The sequence below is a fragment of the Bos indicus x Bos taurus genome, chromosome 4, assembly GCF_003369695.1.
Source record: "Bos indicus x Bos taurus breed Angus x Brahman F1 hybrid chromosome 4, Bos_hybrid_MaternalHap_v2.0, whole genome shotgun sequence".
Classification (NCBI taxonomy): Eukaryota; Metazoa; Chordata; class Mammalia; order Artiodactyla; family Bovidae; genus Bos; species Bos indicus x Bos taurus.
This window is the reverse complement of record NC_040079.1, coordinates 7,768,906-7,790,009: the sequence shown is the minus strand read 5'-3', so window position 1 is coordinate 7,790,009 and position 21,104 is coordinate 7,768,906. Positions and strand designations below refer to the sequence as shown.

Below are 21,104 nucleotides of genomic sequence, written 5' to 3'. Positions count from 1 at the left end.
CATGTGCTCCTCAGGATTAGGTGGAGTATAAGCAGAGCTGAGAACTCCAGTTGGCAAAGAGTGAGAGAGCAAATTAAGAGAACCAATATTGTAGAATTTATATTTACAATACATATTTATGTTAAATATAATACGAAGGCTAACCTGGAGCAGAAAGTGGGGGTGCCAGTGGATTACAATAGTCTTAATTCAGGGACAACATTATCCAGTTAAGCAAGATGTTTTAGGTCACAGTGTGGCAAAAAAAGAGGATACATTGAAAACATTGCCAAAAGACCTCATTATATATGGAGGACATATGTTATCGTGCAACTCAACTTTGTATATTCACAAATACAGGAAAGTTGGAAGAAGTATTTCATTTTTGATACTAAGAAAAATTATCTAAAGATTTTCAAGCCGGGAAAGAAGAAAGCATGTGTGAACCCCCAATTATTGGGTGTGAACCCCAAATTACTAAAGGGACCTAGGTGAAGCAGAAAGCCAGGCTGAACACAAAGGTAGACGTGAACAGTGAGAGTCACCAAGCGTTTTTACCTCTGTGAAGATGCTCAGATGACAGGCATGCTCCTAATGACAGGTCATTATGTCCTCTGTTAAAGAGAGATTCACTATTACAGGGCAAAATCAGAAAGTGGAGAATTAAACTCTGAAGTCAGGACAGAGCTCAACCTTATTCACTGCTGTTCTCCCAGGGCCCACCACTGCGCACAGTATATCATCAGGGTTTCCAGGGGAGGACAGGAGAAGGTCAAGTGCAAAATTAAGGTTTATTGGCATCACAGAACTTCCCTTTCAAGCCCACGAATGGGATCTACTTCTCACACCTTCATTTGTTCACCTTGCATCCAACAAGTATGGAGGGCTTACTACGTGAAAGCACTGTTCTGGGGTCTAGAAATACAAAGTGAGCAAAACAAAAGTCCCTGCCTTAGTGGAGAGAAACAAACCATAAATTATACAGGATATGAGGTGGCGGCAAGTACAATGGAGAAAAACAGCCTGAAAGGAGAGAAGGAGTGGGTGTTCAGTTCAGTCGCTCAGTCATGTCCGACTCTGCGATCCCATGAACCACAGCACGCCAGGCCTCCCTGTCCATCACCAACTGCCAGAGCTCACCCAAACCCATGTCCATCGAGTCAGTGATGCCATCCAACCATCTCATCCTCTGTCATCCCCTTCTCCTCCTGCCCTCAATCTTTCCCAGGAGTAAGTGTAAATGCTGCCATTTTAAAACCGCTGAGTCAGGGAAGGTCTTACTGAGAAGACGACATTTGAAGAAAAACTTGGGCACTTCCCTGGTTCAGTGCTTAGGACTCTGCAGTTCCACTGCAGGGGACACGGGTTCAATCCCTGGTCGAGGAACTGAGACCCCGAGTGTCCCATGGCATGGCCAAAATAAATAAGTAAATAAATAATTAAAATTGTCAGAATCAACATTTATAAAAGAAGACTGAAAAAAGGAAAACTTGGAGGTGAAGTAGCACTTCCTGATAAAGATGTTCAAAGCAGAGGGGACGGCAGGTACCTGGGCCTGAGGTGGGCACCTGCCCAGTGTTCTGGGGGGTGTGGGGGGAGACAGGAGGTGAGGGAACACAGGCAGCTCTTCTCAGGCCTGTGGACCACTGTGAGGACTTTACTTCAGTGAGAAGATGTGGAGCAGAAATGTGATCTGATCATTCAAACAAGATCCTTCTGTCTGCTGTGCTGAAAGTAGTCCGAAGTGGAGCAGGGCCAGATCAGAGAGAACAGTCAGGGGTCTGTTGTAATAACCCAGGCAAGAAAAGACCATGACTGGGGAAGAAAGTGGTGACGGGGAGCTGGTGACAAGTGGCAGATCCCAGGTATGTCTGGAAAGAACAGCCAGTAGGACCAAGTAGAGGTTTGAAGATCAGAGTTTAGTTTGGGACAGAGTGAGTCTGAGATGCCTGTTTTCAATCAAATTGAGATATCGAATAGGTGGTGAGTCACGGGTGGGAGGAAACACTTGTCCTCTACCAATTTAGAACTGGGTTACCAGTCCCAGCAATTAACTGACAGCAGATTAACGGGATAAATTTTTACTATGCCTGCAGGAGGACTTCTACAGAGAGAATAGTTCCCCAAACAGCACAAGGTAAAGGTTTATATACCAGCTTAACAAAGGGCAGGGGCACAGGGGAGGGTTAAGTCTTTCAAGGATGGAGGTTTTGATGAGGCTTGTTTAAATGGTCTTTTTTTTCTCTTTTGGAATGTCCCAGTGCCTGAGGTAAGTCACCTCCCTGATTGGAGACTTGCTGGGGAAAGGGTAGGGCGGTGGGTGCGGGACCGGTGGCTGACTCGCATGAAGCCCTTGCTTTAATCAGATGAGGGAAGCCCAGTAAGTTCTTTCAGCACCTGTTAGACTCAGATGTTCTCGCTCTGGAGTCGTCTTTATAGCATTTTGGCAGGGGGCGGGGCGGGGTGGGGCGGGTTGCTGCACTAGGGTCTTTCCTGCTGCACACGGACTTTCCAGCTGTGGCTCCCAGGCTTAGTTGCCCCGTGGCATGTGGGAATCTTAGTTCCCTGATCATCAATCAGCCCTGTGTCCCCTGCATTGGAAAGCATATTCTTAACCACTGGACCGCCAGGGAAGTCCCTATACCATTTCTGTTATTAAAAAAATTTTTTTTCATTACATGAGTCTGGAGTTAGGGGTGAGGCTGTGCCTAGGAATGGAAGTTCAGGAATCATCAGCAAAAAAATGGTGTTTAAAACCAAGGGAATAAGGGCAGACAGAAAAGTTGAACATCGTTTTCTACTCTGACGTTTGTGGTGATGAAGAGAAACCAATGAAGACAGAGGGAACAAGCAGCTAAGTGGGAAAGTGTGGCAGCCTGGACGCCTAGGTGTCTTAAAGAGGAGAGTAATCGTTGCACAATAAGTAAGATGTCCAAGACTTAACACTCAGATTTAACAACATGGAGGTCATTGGTGATGATGAAAGCACACTTTCAGTAGACTGGTTGGAGTGGATTTCGTAGCGAATGAAAATTGGAGATAGCAACTGTCACCAACTCTCTCACGGACTTTACTAAAAAAAGGAGAGAAAATAGAGCTAGAACAGTAAGTGGGATTGAAAGATTTTAAGATCTTTAAGAGAAATACCACATTGGTATTCTGATGAAAGATCTAGTGAAGATGAGAAAAGTGATGATTCAGGAAAGAAAGTGTATTGCTGGAGCAACATCCTGGGGTGTTAGATGGAGTCCAGACCAGGTGACAGGAGATGAGTCCTGGAGCCTGAGAGGAGGACTTGGCCTCTGCTGGGTCATGGCCAGGACAGACGGCAAACTACATGGTCGCCAATGCAGGCATGGGGGTGGGTTCAGTGAATCTGGTGGATGTTTCCCTATGATTGCAACAGACACCTGTTGGTAATGACCTGACTGAGAAGAGGCAGTATGTATATGAGTATGCAGTTTGTTAGGGGGGAAAAGACAATGTTTAGGCCATTATATTCCAGCATCGCATTTTTATCAACTCTCCCTTCTTGGTCTTAATGTCTCAGCCCTAACAGAAGTAGAAAACTGATTATTTTGGTTTTAGACATAGAGAATACAGAGCAAAAATGAAAAATCTAAAAGTTTTTGGAGGACAAATGAAGAGCCACAGGATATAAAATCTGGGTGAGAGATTTAAGCTTGTCAACAGAGGGGCAGCAACTGGAGGCCTCAGAAAGATGACTTCTAATAAAGAACAAGAGTGGCCTCGTACTGCAGGCTGGAAGACACCCGGGCCTGAGGCCGGGGAAAGTGTGGCATGGAGGGCAAGCTTAATTAAAAATTATAGCATAATTTGGTCATGATTTAAATTAGGCTGACCTTTGCAGAGCAAGGTTGAAACAGTCACCTCGAGAAAGCCAGAGGGGGAGGTGGCAGGCAGCCTCTCAAATGCTCCCAGTCATTACCGCCTCTTGCTGCTCACACCCTTGTGTAATCTCCCCTTGAGTGTGGCTGGACCCACTGGCTGATTCACTTCTAATTAATAGAATATGGCCACACGAGGAATGGGATGTCACTTCTGTAATTAGGACCACCCCCCACCTCTTTCTCTCATCTCTTGCTCTGCCTGAAACAAGCTGTCACATCAATTGTCTCTCTCACATGTCTACCACCCTAAATTTCAGCCATGTTATATTGATACTCCTCACTATCTCAAACACAAATTCAGCTAAATTGATTAGGCTGTTACCATTTTACATTGACAATTATAAGCGAAATTTGATCAAGTCAAATAGATTAAAATAGATTTAAACATTTAGGCCATCTAGAAATTATCTAGAAATTATTTCAAATCCTAAAAGATGATGCTGTTAAAGTGCTACACTCAATATGCCAGCAAATTTGGAAAACTCAGGAGTGGCTGCAGGACTGGAAAAGGTCAGTTTTCATTCCAATCCCAAAGAAAGACAATGCCAAAGAATGTTCAGACTACCGCACAGTTGCACTTAGCTCACACACTAGCAAAGTAATGCTCAAAATTCTCCAAGCAAGGCTTCAACAGTACATGAACCAAGAACTTCCAGATGTACAAGTTGGATTTAGAAAAGGCAGAGGAACCAAAAATCAATTTGATAACATCTTTTGGATCATAGAAAAAGCAAGAGAATTCCAGAAAAACGTCTACTTCTGCTTTATTGACTATGCCAAAGCCTTTGTGTGGATCACAATGAACTGTGGAAAATTAAAGACATGGGAATACCAGACCACCTGACGTGTCTCCTGAGAAATCTGTACGCAGGTCAAGAAGCAACAGTTAGAACCGGATATGGAACAATGGACTGGTTCCAAAGTGGGAAAGGAGTACATCAAAGCTGTATATTGTCACCCTGCTTATTTAACTTATATGCAGAGTACATCATGCAAAATGCCATGCTGGAGGAAGCACAAACTGGAATCAAGATTTCTGAGAGAATTATCAATAACCTCAGATATGCAGATGATACCACCCTTATAGCAGAAAACAAAGAGGAACTAAAGAGCCTCTTGATGAAAGTGAAAGAGGAGAGTGAAAAAGCTGGCTTAAAACTCAACATTCAAAAAACTAAGATCATGGCATCTGGTCCCATCACTTCATGGCAAATAGATGGGGAAACAATGGAACCAGTGAGAGACTTTATTTTCTTGGGCTCCAAAATCACTGCAGATAGTGACTGCAGCCATGAAATTAAAAGGCACTTGCTCCTTGGAAGAAAAGCTATGACCAACCTAGACAGCATATTAAAAAAGAGAGACATTATTTTGCCAACAAAGGTCTGTCTAGTCAAAGCTATGGTTTTTCCCGTTGTCATGTATGGATGTGAGAGTTGGACCATAAAGAAAACTGAGCGCTAAAGAATTGATGCTTTTGAACTGTGGTGTTGAAGAAGACTCTTGAGAGTCCCTTGGACTGCAAGGAGATCCAACCAGTCAATCCTAAAGGAAATCAGTCATGAATATTCATTGGAAGAACTGATGTTGAAGCTGAAGCTCCAATACTTTGGCCACCTGATGCGAAGAACTGACTCATTGGAAAACACCCTGATGCTGGGAAAGGTTGAAGGCAGGAGGAGAAGGGGATGACAGAAGATGAAATGGTTGGATGGCATCACTGACTCAATGGACACGAGTTTGAGCAAGCTCCAGGAGTTGGTGATGGACAGGGAAACCTGGCATGCTGTAATCCATGGGATCACAGAGTCAGACACGACTAAGTGACTAAATTGAACTGAACTCAGAAATTATCTGGGAGTTTTAAAGGAATCCAAGTATGAAGCTGAGGAACACTTGGCCAAAATATGATTACAAATGACCCCTGGGCAAAATATCATTTTACAAATGTGAAATTTGTCCTACAAAGGAGGACTGAGGATTTGGGGAAGTTGAGAACGGGTAATTCTTACTTACCATTGACTTTGGACTATAACAAGAGAAATGATCAATAAAGACTAAAATATATGAAAGAGAACATGGTTTTAGCAAGGAATAAGAGTTAAAAAGGAAAAAACAAAACTGATCACATGATTGTATACATAGATACTCCAAAATAATCTTCAGATATTAGGATTAATGAGTGAAGTTAGCAAGGTCACTGGATACAAAGTTAGTTTACAAAAATCAATTTCTATATACCAACAATAAAGAAACAGGAAATTAAACCCTTAAAGTAAAACCATTTACCTTTTGAAAAACAAATACCTAATAGTAAATCTGATGAAAAGGCACCAAACCTATATACTGAATATTACAAACTGATATTGAGGAGAAGTTTTAAAAGACCTAAGTAAATAGAATGTCATTTTTGTGACTTAGAAACTGCCTAGATTCAACACAATGCCAATCAGAATCCCAGGAAGGTTTATGGGGGTGTGAGTGTGTTTGTGTCTCTGTGTGTAACTTGCCAAGCTGATTCTAAAATATATGTGAAATGCAAAAGGCTGAGAAGAGCCAAGACAATCTTGAAGAAGAATGAAGCTTGGAGACTTCAGTGCCAGATATCAAAACCTAGCTTTTCAAAGCTATGGTAATTAAGCCAGTGATATTAACACAAAGATGGACGAATGGACCTGTGAGGAACAACACAAACAGTTCAGAAATAGACCCATACATAAAGGTTACCTGATTTATAATAGAGGTGACCAGGCACTGCAGTGGAGAAGGGCAAGTCTTTTCAACAATTGGTCGTGGATATCCTCAGGGGAAGAAATCTTGGCCTCTACCTCTTACCAGATGGGTTACTGATTTAAATGTGGAAGAAAACTCAGAGAAACATTGTTATGATCTTGAAGTAGGCATGAAGTGCTTAAACAAGATGCAGAAAGTACTCATCATAATGAAAAAAAATGATAAAGTTAACTATATTATAATTAAGAACTTCTGTTCTTCAAAAGACAACATTAAGATATTCAAAAGGCAGGGCAAATAATAGATCCACTATACTCGTATCTGACGAAAGCCTTGTCAATAGATTATATAAAGAACTCCTACAAGACAATTTGAAAAAGAAGACAAAATGTTAGAACGTGATCAAATACAACCCACCTTACACTGGCACTCTGAAAGAGTAAATGTACAAATGTATAAAAAGGTACTCGATTTCACTACTTACCAGAGAAATGGAAATAAAACCATAATGTAATACCACTATAGACATACCAGAATAGCTCAAATAAAAAGAAATACAGAAGATACCAAGTGTTAGCAAGGATGTGAAACCGCCAAAATCCTTATACACTGAATTAGGACTGTAGGACTATAAATTGGTACAACCACTTTGGAAAATTAAAGGTTAGCAGCTGCAAAGTTTGAACAAATCTCGAATACTCAATGAATAGCATTCTACTCCAAGGTCTTCATCTGGCAGGTATGTATGTGTGTATGTATATTTACCAAAACACGAGCACAAGAATATTCAAGGGCTTCCCTGGTGGCTCAGTGGTAAAGAATCCGCCTGCCTGTGTAGGAGACACAGGTTCAACCCTGATCTGGGAAGATCCCACATGCCACAGAACAACTAAGCCTGTGTGCCACAACTATTGAGCCTGTGCTCTAGAGCCCAGGAGCCGTGATTCCTGAGCCCACATTCCATGACTACTGAAGCCCGAGCACCCTAGAGCCCATGCTCCACAACAAGAGAGGCGGCCACAAGCAGAAGTCTGCACGTCATAATCAGAGTGGCCCTACTTGCCCCTAGAGAAAGCCTGCACACAGCAATGAGGAGTGAGCACAGCTGAAAATAAATCAGTAAATAAAATTATATAAAAAATGAATGTTAAAAAGAGTGCCATGACTAATAGGCACAAATCGGAAACATGTAAATGTCCATGAACAGTGGAATGAATAAATTGTGGTCAGTTTACAGAATGGACTACCCTACAACAATGCAAACAATCTCCAACTACATACAAGTGAATAAGCCATTAAAAAAGAATTTGTACCATATGATCTTGTCTATTTGAAATTCCTTAATGAGTAAAACTTACCCATGATGTTAGAAGTCGGGACAGCTGGTCATCCTTGGTGAGCTAGTGACTGGGAAGAATGGGAGGGTCATTTCTGGGTGCTCAGGATGTTCTACTCCTTGATTTGGGCACTGGGTAAACAAGTGCATTCCCCTGGTGAAAATTATTTAAGCCATTTCTATTTATATGTTATCTTTCAATAATAAGTTTTCCTTAAGATCAAGGAGAAGAGAAAGAGCCAGCAAAGAAGACTGAGGAGAGTAAACAATGATGGAGGAAAATCAGTGTCATGTCCCAAAAGCCAGGTGAAAACAGTTGATGAAGAAGGAAGAGGTGTACCCATAATATATGAAGAACTCTAACAATTCAACAATTTTAAAAAAAAATCCCAAATGGTATAAATAACAGAAAGACAAATGAAGTGTTAGTCGCTCAGTCATGCCCAAATCTTTGCGACCCCATGGACTTCAGCCCACCAGGCTCCTCTGTCTGTGGGATTTTCTCCTCCTATGGGATTTTCCAGGCAAGGATACTGGAGTAGGTTGCCATTTCCTTCTCCAGGGGCTCTTCCTGACCCAGGGATCGAACCCAGGTCTCTTGCACTGCAGGCAGATTCTTTACCGACTGAGCTACAAGGGAAGCCCCACAAATAGAGGATTTGAATAGACATTTCTCCAAAGAAGACATGTGAGTGGCTAACAAGCACATGAAAAGATGGTTAATATCATCAATCATTAAGGAAATGCAAATCAAAACCACAATGAGACACCACTTCTCACCCACTAGTATGACAACGATGAAAAAAAAAAGACAATAACAAGTGTTAGCAAGGAGGTAGAGAAATCGGAACCCTCAGACATTGCTGGCACAGTATAAAATGGTGCAGCCATTTGGAAAGCAGTCTGTCAGCTCTGCAAAATGTAAGTGAGGAAGTGTTACCCTACGAGCCAGCAATTACACTCCTAGAAGCGTATTTTTCATTTCAGCCGAGAGGAATGAAAACATACAGCCACACAAAACCTTGTATATGAACATTCATAGCAACATTGTTCATAATAGCCCCAAAGTAGAAACAACCCAAATGTCCATCAACTGAAGAAAGGATAAAGCAAATGTGGTATATCCATATAGTGGAATATTATTCAGCAGTAACAGGGAATGAAATACTAATACATGCTACAACTTGGGTGAACCTCAAAAACATTATGGTAAGGGGAAGGAACTAGACACAACAGGCCACAGTTGTATGGGACCATTTATATAAAATGTCTAGGATGTGCAAATATACAAAGAAGGTAGAGTAGTCATTGCCTGGGACGAGGGGGAGGAGAGGATGGAGGAAAGAGGAGTGACTGCTAAATTATACAAGGTTTTCTGAGGCACAATGGAAATGTTCTAAAATTAGATTATGGTGGTGGTGTTAACAGAACACTGTAAATATACTAAAAACCACTGAATTGTACCGTTTCAAAGGGTGAACTTTATGGTATGTAAATCACTTCTCAAAGTTTGCTTTTTTTTTTTAAAGAAGGAAGTGGTGATTACTCAGGAGAACTTTCTTAGGCACCCCTCCCACCAACAGATCCTACTTCTAGAAAAAGGGTATTTGCTCAGGTGGAAAGTTACAGATGACTTATTTAGGGATAAAATAAATCCTCTATGCATTAATAAAGAAGACCTCTGAGCCATTGGTTAAAGACCTGTGGAAAGTTCTCCCGAGGAATCAGTTGCTTGAAAATAAGGGCTTTAAGTCCCAAAAGGCAGTAAAACATTACATCAGACTTAAACACTTTTGAGATTCCACAAAAGAAAATACTAGAAGCATTTTCAATCACTGTACCTAGAAGGATTGAAAGGGAGATGGGGGTTGGAAAGGGAAAAGAAGTTCTGCTGAAAAAAGGACAGCATCAGAGACCTCTCTGGTGGTCCAGGGTCAAAGACTCTGCACTCCCAATGCACGGAACCAGGTTCAATTCCTGGTCGGGGAAATAGATCCCACATGCTGCAACTAAAGATCCCACATGCTACAGCTAAGACCCAGTGCAGTCAAATAAATACATAATAAAAAAAAATTTAAAGACAGCATCAGAACAGTTTAAGCTAAAAGCTCAAACATTGAGAAGTGAATCAAGTGTTCAGATTCTCTGAAAACATATACAATCTGGATAGAGTGAATCCAGGTTTTTTCATTGAATCCCAAGATGTTTCAATTAAAAAGTACTGCCTGCATTCTCTATAACATATAATGAAAACAATTAAGAATGACTTCATTTGGTAAGTAACAAGCTAAAGAACTCATTATGTAAAAATACAGCATAATTAGACAAACATAAAAGAGTTTAAAATGTTTGCATAAATGTTTAAAAGTCTGAGTCACACATGACCATTTATTTATTCATTCAAAATACATTTACTTAATGTTTGCTTTCGTCCATGCCCTGAAGGAATATAGCCGGTGGAGGGAGGGGAGGGATACACAGAAGGATTCCTCAAGAAAGCAAAAGGATCATTAAAAAAAATGAAGAAGCAAGTACACAAGAGGAAAGCAAGGGAGGGAGAGAGGAAGGATGAAAGTATAAAGGGGTGAGGAGCAGAGTCAGCAATGCCAAGAGAAGATCAGGTTGACAATGAGGCAACCCAGACCTCCTGCTCCCAAGAGCATAGTGACCCGGGTCCTTTCAGCAGCCCATTCCCACGACTGGTGGGGATGGGGTGTGTGTGTGCTAAGTCACTTCAGTCGTGTCCGACCCTTTGCAACCCCATGGGCCATAGCTCGCCAGGCTCCTCTGTCCATGGGATTCTCCAGGTAAGAAGACTGGAGTGGGGAGCCATGCCCTCCTCCAGGGGATCTGGTTGGGTGGCAGGAAGTTAATACTCTTGGCCTCTAAAGGCATCATTATCTAGGATCTCAGAGGCAGTGTGTGTGACCAGGACCCTGCAGTCAGGACCAGGCTTGGTGATTTCCTGAGTCGGGGGTGGATGAGCGCCAGCCCTTTGGCTAGTCAGTCTTCCCAATAACAAGATCCTACACCTGATTTCTTCCACTGTTCCAAGTCCACGGTGGTGCCCTCCTCAACCTCTTGTACCTTCTTAGTGGTTTGAGCTGTAAGGTTCCCCACACCCCTCGTCCCCTCCAGCCCCTACAGACAGCTGGGCAGTGCTGTCGTAAACACACGTGCTAACATACACCCAGGGAAGGCAATGCCTCTATTGTTCTGAAGCTCTGGTTTTCTACAAGATTTCGGCAACCTTCTGACATGTTGCTTTGCAATTCTCCATGTTCTAATGACTGTTGACTGAAGACTTACTCCTACTATTCAAAGAAGAGTACGTTCCAAATCAGTATCTTTAATATAAGAAATGTTTCCAACTACAGAAATTCATCCCTAACTTGAGGAGAAAATATTTTCCCACTGATGAAATTTATCAAACTGGTGTATAATCTTCTGGGAAGAAAAATAGTAGCAGAGATAAAGCTTCAGCTGGGAACCATATGTTTCAAAACTCAACCATTTTAAACTAAGGGCAATAAATCCTTGACAGAGTGGGTTCATTCTGCAGTGTTGTCACACTGACACCACCTGTGAAGTGTTTGCAAAAAGTTTCACTGAACTTGGAATACTGCATTAGAAAATTGACCTCATAATTTACTTTTTGAACACTTTCATACAAATACTATTCTAGGATAACCTTAAGAGAATGAACAATTGCTTAATAGTTTATTATCTTATAAAAGAAAATAATGTGTAACAGTCAGTGTACACTGGCAGAAACCTCTCAGTAAAGACATTCATTATACCTATAATTTTATTGTTTTTCATATCATATTGTTTTACAAGCCAATGTCCTTTTAAATTAGGCTGGGTTCTAGCAGAAAATACTTTGGCACCTGATGCAAAGAGCTGGTTCACTGGAAAAGACCCTGATGCTGGGAATGATTGAGGGCAGGAGGAGAAGGCATCGTGGTTGGATGACGTCATCAACTTAATGGACATGAGTTCGAGCAAATTCTGGGAGATAGCAAAAGGACAGGGAAGCCTGGTGTGCTGCCGTTCATGGGGTCACAAAGAGTCGGACATGACTCAGCGACTGAACAACAGCAACTAGCAGAAAATGGTAAGATAAGTTTTTTCTAAGGTATTGTCATTTCTACTCTCAGAGCATAATGATTATATGTGTTTTTAATAGCATTTTCAAGAATCCACTCTAATGTCTGTTCCAGATAACTGTTTTTGTATACTGAATACCAAAACTAGCATCACTGGTTAGTATAAACAAACCAATTCTATTCTATCCGAAGGCTAACTGGACAGGGACTTAACATCTACCTCTCTCTCGCTCGCTATTATTTTCTATAACATTTCTGTTTGAATGTTAGCATCGTTGTTTTTAAATTACTGCCCTTTGTGCAGATCCAAAAGAAATGAAAATTGCCCACAGCCTGTCTTCCAAAAAGAACCACTTTTACCATTTTGCTGCATTTGCTCTCAGTCTTGAAAAGCAACATTTCTATTTAATTTAAAAACATTTTTTTCTCTTAAAAGGTATACATGCTCATTCAAGAAATCTGTGAAACGTTCTTGATAAACTTGTGTTTTTCAAGACAAGATGTTAGTGAAAAACAAAGACCTGAGGAAATAGGACTCATATGTGTCAGGAGTACTAAGTGACAAAATCTTTCAGTAAGGCAGTGTGGTAGTATTTGTCATTAAATACATGTGTACTCTCTGACCTAGAGACCTGTTTCTAGGGATCTTTCTTACAAAAATTCATGTTTGTGCACCTAAAGATAAGAATCACCACTGAAACATTGTTTATAATAGAAAAATCTAGGGGATGGCTTAATATCCATCATAAGTGATTTAGTGAAATGAATTATGTTAGGGGTATACTATAAATATGTATTTATTTTCATATACTATAAATAATATGTAGCTACTAAGATGAATAACATTAAATGAATAGAATTAAATTTAGTTTTAAATATTTAGAAGTAGAAATATGAGTAAAACCCATATACTGATATTTAAAAGTCTCCCAGATCCTATGAAGATAAAAATAAAAAACAATAAAAAAAAGAGGCAACCCTGGAAATCAGATTATCCTTCTCTCCAGCATTTGTTATTGTTGTTGTCTGGGTTTTTTTTGAGATTTGCTTATTTATTTTTTGGCTGTGGTGGGTCTTTGTTGCTGCACGTGGGCTTTCTCTAATGGAGAGCAGTGGCTACTGTTCATCGTGGTGTGTGGACTTCTCACCGCGTGGCTTATCTTACTGTGGAGCAGTCTCTAAGCACACAGGCTCCAGTAGAGCTGTGCCTTGTGGGCTCTAGAGCACGGACTCACTAGTTATGGCACACGGACTTAGTTGCTCCCCGGCAAGTGGGATCTTTCTGGACCAGGGATCAAACCTGTGTCCCTTGCATTACATGGTGGATTCTTCACCACCGTCAAAGAATGAAAAAAATGAAGACAGCCTAAGAGACCTCTGGGACAACATTAAACACACCAACATTCTCATTATAGGGGTCCCAGAAAGAGAAGAGAGAGAGAAAGCCCAAGAAAATATTTAAAGAGATAATAACTGAAAACTTCCCTAACACGAGAAAGGGAATAGTCAACCAAGTCCAAGAAGCACAGAGAGTCCCAAGCAGGATAAACCCAAGGAAGAATACACTGAGATACATAGTAATCCAACAGACAAAAATTAAAGACAAAGATAAAATATTAAAAGCAACAAAGGAAAAACAACAAATAACATACAAGAGAACTCCCATAAGGTTATCAGCTGATTTCTCAACAGAAACTCTACAAGCCAGAAAGGACTGGCACAATATATTTAAAGTGACGAAAGGGAAGAACCTACAACCAAGAATACTCCACCCAGCAAGAGTCTCCTTCAGATTTGATGGAGAAATCAAAAGCTTCACAGACAAGCAAAAGTTAAAAGAATTCAGCACCACCAAACCAGCTTTACAACAAATGCTAAAGGAACTCCTCTAGGCAGAAAACAAGAGAAGGAAAACGCCTACAAAAATAAACCCAAAACAATTAAGAAAATGGTAATAGGATCATACATATTGACAGCCCTGCTGTCTGTTGTTCTTAATGTTTGTGTTTAGTGACTTGCCTGAATGAATCCTATAAAGATCCAAAAGAAGTCTCCCAAGATGCAGTATGAAATGAAAAAGGTAAATCATAAAACAGTAGGCATAGTATGATCACACTTAAGGAAATATGAGAGCATGCTACACACATGTGTACAGATATACAAAGAAGGATGCACACAAAACCATCACTGCTGGGGAGGGGCGTCACCCTCAGCTCTGTGTTGTCATGGCCGGCCAGACTCTTTACAATAAGACTGCATGCATGTATTCTGTGATTTTTTTTTGGCTGCACTAGGTCTTACTTGCAGCATGCAGGACCTTCAGTTGCAGCATGCAAACTCTTAGTTGCAGCATGTGGGATCTAGTTCCCCAAGTAGGGATCGAACCCGGGCCCCCTGCATTGGGAGTGTGGACTCTTAGCCCCTGGACCACCAGGGAGGCCCCTATTCTGTAATTTTAAAAAGCAAAACTGTACAATGCACTTCTTGATTAATTAGAGACCATAATATTTTAAAATAGCCCTTCTGAGATTATAAAAGATATTACTATAAAATGTTCAGATATAAAAAATATATACTCAAGAAGAGAGGTATCACCAGAGACAGTCTCTTTTACTTTATTCATATACATGTGCATATGTACATATAGATACACATATGCTGCTGCTGCTGCTGAGTCGCTTCAGTCGTGTCTGACCCTGTGCGACCCCATAGACGGCAGCCCACCAGGCTCCCCCGTCCCTGGGATCCTCCAGGCAAGAACACTGGAGTGGGTTGCCATTTCCTTCTCCAATGCATGAAAGTGAAAAGTGAAAGTGAAGTCGCTCAGTCTTGTCCGACTCTTCGCGACCCCATGGACTGCAGCCTACCAGGCTCCTCCGTCCATGGGATTTTCCAGGCAAGAGGACTGGAGTGGGGTGCCCTTGCCTTCTCCGGATACATGTATATATGTATCTATATAGCTATTACTTTAAAACAAAATTGAGATCATACTATGTATATATTTTATATCTTATTGATTTCCTTTTTCTTCTGATTTCTTCATTTAATGTTTTATCATGACCATGTCATGTGATTAGAATCTGAAACATTATTTTTAATTATGAAATAATTAAGCATACAAAAAGCATGCAGACTCACACAGTGAAACTTCACGGACCCATCCACCCACCAGCTTCAGAAATAAACATTACAGATTATTAACTCCGTTCAGGGACTTCCCTGGCAGTCCAGTGGTTAAGACTCTGCACTTCCCTGGTCCGGGAACTAAGATCCCACATGAGGCCCACAGCCTGGCCAAAAAAATTAAAATAAAGATGTTTTCTAAAAATAAACAAACTCCATTTGCAGGTCCTGAACCCCATTTTCTCTATTCCCTCTCCAGAAGTAACACCTCAGTTTCAATTTGGCCTTTGTCATTTCCACATTGGTTTCGGATGTTTCCGTGTATGTTTGTATGGAACAATCTTATAGTACTGCTTTGCTGAAAAGCAGATTTTTAATGCCTGCTTCATGTTCTGTGTTATAGAGATGCTATAATTATTTAATGTGTCCCTTAGTAGTGAGCATTTTAGAACAAAGAGCAGTTTTACGTTTCCTTTTTATGTTAAGATTGAAATAAATTGCTACAAAAAGGTACAGTCTCCTTGGGGAAAATCTGTATTATGTTCACAAACTCCGGAGCCAACCCCAGGTTTCCAGTGTCTTCTTTACTAGGCTCTGTGTTCAGAGCCTAGTTTGCAAATCCACAATGACAGGAACATTGCAGGCATGCAGCGTCAGAGAAGCAGTGAGTTACAGCGGAGCTCTTCCCACTTCTGCTCTGGGTTTGTCTCTCTTCCTCCAGACTCCGTCAACTTGCAGCTGACACACGGAAAGCCAACAGCATGGGCTGTGCCCCTAGTGTCACGGAGCTGGTTGGTTTCTCTTTCCAAATTCAACTCTTTCTCCTTTATAACGTGATCGTGGTACACCACCTTTGCTCATCTGACAATACCCTCCCCTTCTCTCCAGACTAAGGTTCCCCAAATAAGTCAGGCATCTGTCATCTGACTTGATATTTCATCAACATGACAGTGACTTCTTGGAAGCCACCATTAAGTATATCAGTCACCAGGAAGTATGACAAAATAACAATACTTGTCTTTGAATAAACATGCCAGAATTTCTGTGTTCTCAACCAGCAGTACCCTTGAAGAAGGAATAACTTAACCCAGTCACTGCTCAAAATCTCTTTGGAAACTTTCTTTTGAAACTGCCTTCAGAAACGGAATTTCCTAAATGGTGACAAATCTTTTCCTTGGACGGCAGATTCTATTTACAAAAGCACCTCCCAGAAGTTTGGATCCAGAGCTGGGGTGATGGGACTGAGTGCCTCTGCTGGTGTGAACTGGAGCGGGGCACATCTGGTCTCAAGGTGACACCAATATGGCCACATAGGCTGTTGATCAAGTGTCCAGGCTGAATGGTCAGCACTCAGGCCATCTTGGTTATAAAATCATTTGAACCTCACCACCCTGCTAACCTTACCCATCTCCAAAGCATCCCCAAGATTATGCCACTCTTGTTAAAGAAGCAAAAATAAATGCTGGTTAAAGGAGTGACCGTTGGCTTGTGAGTCACATGAAAACACTCTTGGGCTTAAGGAGTTTGCTTTACTTTCTCCCACTCATACCAAAGTATTTTTCTTGAGAATACCCTTTTTAAAGGAATTAATTTGTAGAACTTAAAATAACACAAATGATTGCTGAAAGCACTTAAAAGCTCAGATTCATTTTGTTCAGATAGATGAGCAAAGAATGAGATTGAATGCAGACGAGTTCAATTCAGACACAGAAAAAAGCTCCCCATGGACTTGAATTCTGGGGAGGGTCCTCCACTGTTGCTCCATGTGCTGAATTAACACCAGATTTCCGAAAAGAAGACAGAATGCCAAGAATCAAGGAAAGGAAAAGAAAGACTTACAGGGGACATCGGGAACACAAAGAGCCACCTGCAGGCAGCTGTCCACAGGTAAGTGAGGGGCATAGTCTGGCACCTGCCGGACAGGGGCAGCAGGTTACAGGGAGCAAGGCTTTGGGCAGCTAGTCCACTGGGGGCATTGCTGGCCCAGACCACACTGGTGTGAAAAGCCACTGATGCCAGACAAATTGGTGCTCTGGTCAATGAGGGAGCAAAGACTGTTCAAAAATTCACATTCGTTCTGTAATATGCATTCTTCTGCTGACAGTTAACCCAAATCCTCAGGACACTGCACTCAAAAGCAATCTAGGTAAGATATTTTCTGAATTATGACACACAAAAATGTAGTAGAGACACATAATTTGTTTTATTCTACAGCATGTCTATTTCATGGTGGTGGTTTGGGTGCAGTGATTTCGCATGCTGAACTGGACTCCAACAGCACCAGCTCGGCAGTGTCTTCCCTGGTGGGGACAAGGAGCAGCCTGTGTCCTGTTAAGCCGGCAAGTCTTAAGTGCGACTAACTAGGTTTGATTCCTGGCTGTGTTAGCTGTGACCTTCAGCAGGTTGGGGGCTTCCCTGATGGCTCAGACAGTAAAGAATCTGCTTACAATTCAGGAGACCTGGGTTTGATCCCTGGGTTGGGAAGATCCCCTGGAGCAGAGAATGGCTACCCACTCCAGTATTCTTGCCTGGAGAACCCCATGAACAGAGGAGCCTGGCGGGCTACGGTCCATGGGGTTGCAAAGAGTCAGACATGACTGAAGGACTAACACTTTCATTTTTTTTTTCAGTAGGTTGCTTAACGCAGGACTGAGCTTCCTCATCTGTGAGACAGGCATGATGAACAGTTCCTACTTCACAGGATTACTGTGAAGATACAAATGAAAGAATACATGTGAGGAACATGACTACTATTTAAGTTATTGTTATAAATACTGGCCATTACACATCATGGATCTTGTAAATACAATCTCTGTACAATTCCAGCATATGGAGACAATAAGCAACAATGATGAAATAAATTACCTTTAAGGACTGAAAGAAATGGAAAGATAACCCATGATCTTTGATTGGAAGAAGTATTATTAGAATGGTCATACTATCCAAAATAGTCTGTAGATTTAATTCAGTCTGTATCAAATTATCCATGACATTTTTCATAAAACTAGAACAAATTATCCTAAAATTCGACTCAGAATTGCCAAAGTGATCCTGAGGAAAAAGAACAAAGCAAGTGGTATAACCCTCCCAGACTTCAGACAATACTACAAAGCTACAGGAATCAAAACAGTGTGATATTGGCCCAAAACCAGACACATGGGTCAATGGAAGAGAACAGAGAGCCCAGAAATAAACCTACTCAGTTAATGGTCAATTTATCTTTGACAAAGGAGACAAAAATACACAATAGAAAAAGTCTCTTCAGCAAGTGGTATTGGGAAAGCTAGACAGCTGCATACAAATTAATGAAGTTAGAACACATCTTCACACGATACACAAAAATAAACTCAAGTGCCTTAAAGACTTAAAAATATACATCAGGAAACCATATAACTCCTAGAAACGATCATAGGCAAAACATTCTCTGACATAAACTGAACCAATGTTTTCTTAGGTCAGTCTCCCAAGACAATAGAAATGAAAGCAAAAATAAACAAATGGGACCTAATCAAACTTACAAGCTTTTGTACAGCAAAGGAAAATATAAACAAAATGAAAAGAAAGCCTATGGACTGGGAGAAAGTATTTGCAGTTGATGTGACTGAGAAGGACTTAATCTCCGAAATATACAAACAGTTCCTACAACTCAACAACCAAAAAACAAACAACCCAATCAAAAAATGGGCACAAGATGTAGACATTTCTCCAAAGAAGACATACAGATGGCCAGCAGGCACATGAAAAGATGCTCAATGTCACTAATATTAGAGAAAGGCAAATCATAACTAAAATGAGGTACCACCTCACAACTAGTCAGAATCAGTTCAGTTCAGTTCAGTTCAGTCGCTCAGTCGTGTCCGACTCTTTGCGACCCCATGAATCGCAGCACGCCAGGCCTCCCTGTCCATCACCAACTCCTGGAGTTCACCCAGACTCACGTCCATCGAATCGGTGATGCCATCCAGCCATCTCATCCTCTGTTGTCCCCTTCTCCTCCTGACCCCAATCCCTCCCAGCATCAGAGTCTTATCCAATGAGTCAACTCTTCGCATGAGGTGGCCAAAGTACTGGAGTTTCAGCTTTAGCATCATTCCTTCCAAAGAAATCCCAGGGCTGATCTCCTTCAGAATGGACTGGTTGGATCTCCTTATAGTCCAAAGGACTCTCAAGAGTCTTCTCCAACACCACAGTTCAAAGGCATCAATTCTTCGGCACTCAGCCTTCTTCACAGTTCAACTCTCACATGCATACATGACCATAGGAAAGAATAGCCATCATTTAAAAAATCCACAAATGGGAATTCCCTCTGAGTCAAGTAGTTAGGATACAGTGCTTTCACTGCCAAGGGCCAGGGTCTGATCCCTGGTCAGGGAACTAAGATCCGACAGGCCTTGTGGCATGGCCAAAAAAAATGTCCACAAATAACAAATACAGGAGAGGGTATGGAGAAAAGGGAGCACTCTCGCACTGTTGGTGGGAATGTAAGTTGGTGCAGCCACTATAGAAAACAGTATGGAGGATCCTCAAATAACCAGAGTTGTCAAATAATCTAGCAGTCCCACTCCTGGGCATGTATCCAGACAAAACTAAAATTAAAAAAAGATACATGCACCCCTATGCTCATAGCAGCACTATTCACAGTAGGCAAGACATGGAAACCATCTAAATGTCTATCAACAGATGAATGGATAAAGATGAGGCACATACAGACAATGGAATAAAACTCAACTCTAAAAAGAATGAAATAATGCCATTCGCAGCCACAGGGATGGACCTAGAGATTATCAAAGTGAAGTCCATCAGAAAGAGGAAGATTAATACCATGTGATATCATTTATATGTAGGATCTAAACCATGATACAAATGAACTTGCCTACTAAACAAACAGACTCAGAGACACAGAGAACAGACTGTGGTTGCCGATGAGGAGGAGGGGTTGAGGAGGGAGGGATTGGGGGGGTTGGGGATTAGCGGAAGCAAACTATTATACGAAAGACGGACAAACAAGAAAGTCTTACTGTATGGCACAGGGAAGGGAACTATCCTCAATATCCTGTAATAAACCACAATAAAAAAGAATATAACAAACAATGTATATGTGTATAACAATCACTTTTCCATATAGCAGAAATTAACACAACACTGTGAATCAACTAGTCTTCATTTCAAAAGAAGAAAGAAGAGACTTCCCTGAGGGTCCGGAGGCTAAGACTCTGTGCTCCCAATGCAGGGGCCTGGGTTCAATCCCTAGTGAGGGAACTAGATCCCACGTGCTGCCTCTAAGACCCAGGGCAATCAAATAAATAAATTAATTTTAAAAAAGACAAATAATTTATCTATACTCCACAGAAATACTAGGTTAGCTCTACAAAGGTGAATGAATATGATAATGGTGGATGGTGATTTTTTTTTCTTATTTTTACTGAGGAATAATTGACTTACATTATTATATGGCATGGGCTTCCCCTGTGGCTCAGCTGGTAAAGAATCTGCCCATAATGTGGGAGACCTGGGTTCAATCCCTGGGTTGGGAAGATCCCCTGGAGAAGGGAAAGGCTACTCACTCCAGTATTCTGACCTGGAGAATTCCATGTACTGCATAGTCCATGGGGTCACAAAGAGTTGGACATGACTGAGTGACTTTCACTTTCACTTCACTTCACTATATGGGCACCTGCTAAGTCACTTGTCACATCTGACTTTTTATGACCCTATGGACTGTAGTCCACCAGGCTCCTCTGTCCATGAGATTCTCCAGGCAAAAATAGGAGTGGGTTCCCATGCCCTCCTCCAGGGGATCTTCCCAACCCAGGGATCTAACCCACGTGTCTTATGTCTCCTGCATTGGCTGGCGGATTCTTTACCACTAGCACCACCAGGGAAGCCCACATTACTTTATTAGGTTTAAGGTAT

At 41.4% G+C, this 21,104-nt stretch overlaps 1 protein-coding gene across 1 annotated transcript in view; it reads right to left on the bottom strand.

The window, feature by feature from the left end:
- The window catches only part of EZH2 (enhancer of zeste 2 polycomb repressive complex 2 subunit), a 66,218-nt gene extending 59,427 nt beyond the window's left edge, over positions 1-6,791 (bottom strand). The window contains exon 1 of the mRNA XM_027538731.1: positions 6,618-6,791. The gene's annotated coding sequence lies outside the window, so the exon portion shown is untranslated. The remainder of the gene's footprint in view (positions 1-6,617) is intronic.
- Between the last annotated feature and the right edge of the window lie 14,313 nt (positions 6,792-21,104).